Source organism: Lactuca sativa, chromosome 9 (assembly GCF_002870075.4).
Source record: "Lactuca sativa cultivar Salinas chromosome 9, Lsat_Salinas_v11, whole genome shotgun sequence".
In the NCBI taxonomy this organism is placed as follows: domain Eukaryota; kingdom Viridiplantae; phylum Streptophyta; class Magnoliopsida; order Asterales; family Asteraceae; genus Lactuca; species Lactuca sativa.
Window position 1 is genome coordinate 33,619,376 of NC_056631.2, and position 2,513 is coordinate 33,621,888.

Genomic DNA, 2,513 nt, shown 5'->3' on the forward strand with positions numbered 1-2,513 from the left:
TCTTTGAGAAATAGTTCGCACCATGCAACTGATCGAATAGGTCGTCAATCCTTGGCAAAGGGAACTTGTTCTTTACTATTTTCTAGTTCAGCTCTCTATAATCTATTCACATCCTCATGTTCCCATTCTTCTTGTTTACGAATAACATTGGAGCTCACTAGGGTGATGAACTAGGTTTAATGAAACCTTTGTCCAACAACTCCCGAAGTTGTATCATTAGCTCCTTCATCTCTGTCGGTGCTAATAGGTAGGGTGCTTTTGCTATAGGTGTGGTTTGTGGTAACAAGTCTATCCTAAACTCTACTTGTCTATCAGGTGGCAATCCAAGAAGATCTTCAGGAACGACTTCTGAAAAGTCGCACACCACGGGTATCCTTCACATTTCCTTATTCTCTTTCTTTGCATCGATCAGAAATTCTAATTATAATGTACACCCTTTCAACAAAAACTTTCTGGATTTCATCAGGGAGATGGCTCCAGAATATACTCAATGTTTGTCCCCGTACACCATAATCCAAGTGATTTGATCACTACAATATTCTTTCTACCCTTGATGTCGGCATCGTTTTCACTAAGCCAATCCAATCTTATACTATGTCCAAGTCGTTTAACTTAATGGGAAACAATTCCTTGTGGAATTTATTCCCATTCAATCCGATTACGATGTTCTTAATACAATCACTAACAGGTACGAATTTGATACTAGCAACTTCTTCTACTAGAGCATTATCTAGTTTATCTACAGGCAATGCTAGTCTTCTACCAAATTTATGAGATATAAAGGAGTAATTAGCTCCACAATCAAACTGTATATTGGTAGGCAATCCATTTACAAGAAAGGTACCTGAAGCGACATTTGCTTCCTCCCTTGCTGCTTCTAGTGTCATTTGGAATGCCCTTGCCTTTGGCATAGGCGGCACATTGGGCTTTGCAACCTCCTTCTTCTTTGGGCAATCTTTCGCAATATTCCCTTCTTCATTACATCTGTAACACACCTTCATGTTGGATATACACTCGTTAGCATAATGACCGGTTCTCCCATACTTTAAATAGGTCAACTCCTTGACACATTTCCCAAAGTGCTTCTTCTAGCACTTCTCGCACCAATTTTCTTCTCCTCCACCGCCAGACTTTTTGGAACTAGACTTTGAAAATATGCTCTTCTTGTTGAACCTTGAATATCCCTCAAACTTTCTTTTCTCTCTATACCTTTATCACGAAGTTGAGTCTCCACATTCTTGGCTGCTCTGACGACTGTCTTCAAAGTAGTCGACATCTTTACTGTTGGACCAAATTCAGCTGGTAGTCCATTACTAAACATCTATATCTTGGAGAGTTCATTAAGCACCAAGTAGGGAATAGTTTCATCTTCTCGGTGAAAGCGGTGGCATACTCATCAACGTTCATCTTCCTCTTCTCCAGGTTCTGAAACTCGTTGTTCAGGTCTATCAGATCCACCTCCAAGCAGTACTGCATCTTCAACTGCTCCAGGAATGCCTCCCAATACATCCTTAGGGCTTCTCCCTACGACATTGTATCCGCCAACAACGTCCACCAAATTAAAACTACGGTATTTAGTTGCCTGACTACAAGGACGGTTTTGTACGTGTTGCTGCAGTTGCAGCTCTCAAATACCATCTCCATGTTGGAGATCCAGTCCATTATCTCTATTGGTTTTGGGCTTCCAAAAAGATTTGGTGGTTTGGCATCCATGAAGTCCTTATACTTACACCCACCCTTATCAATCCTTCTGTCCGAATTGTTTTCCTTACCACTCGGGGTTCATCTTGACTTCCAATCCGGCTGTAATTTCCTTCCTCCGACTGCACCTCTCCCAACTCACATTGCACAATGGGTGTAGCAAGTTCTCTTACATTTTCTCGGAGTAGACGTCTTGTCTCCTCCTTCTGAAGGTCTAGCATCATTTGCATCATTACCTATACTCATGCCATCGTCATTTGTTCGGGTGTAGTTGCAACCTCTGGTATGCGCTTAATCACTCATGGCTCAGGCTGTTGGTTTCTGTTAGGATTTCCTAATCCGCTATGTTTTCTTACCATGACGTTCTATACACAAAATAAGATGTACAGTGTACAATCACAAGAATTAAGATAGGGAAAGCTATATTTGCGATAGATGTATAAATCTCCTTATCAGTTACATGTCATTTCTAATATCATAGATAAACATTTAGAAACCTAAACACATAAAATTTCCAAATCCGTACAACAAAAGACCATAGATCATATCAAATAATAGCATTCTAAAGCATATAAGGCATCTTATAGCTATAACATAAACCATTTAACACATAAAAGAATTTTAGGAATCTTCCATAAAATAAGTTAGTGCCCATGTCTATTTAGCAATACTTCCTAAATATAGCAGACACTCATCTCACAATCATCTCTTAATATTCTAAGTTTAAGTCTAGAAATCCTACAATGTCTTAGTTCTCTTAAACTAATACGTTGATACCAACTGTGATATCCCCAATTTCTCGGTCAGAAAAG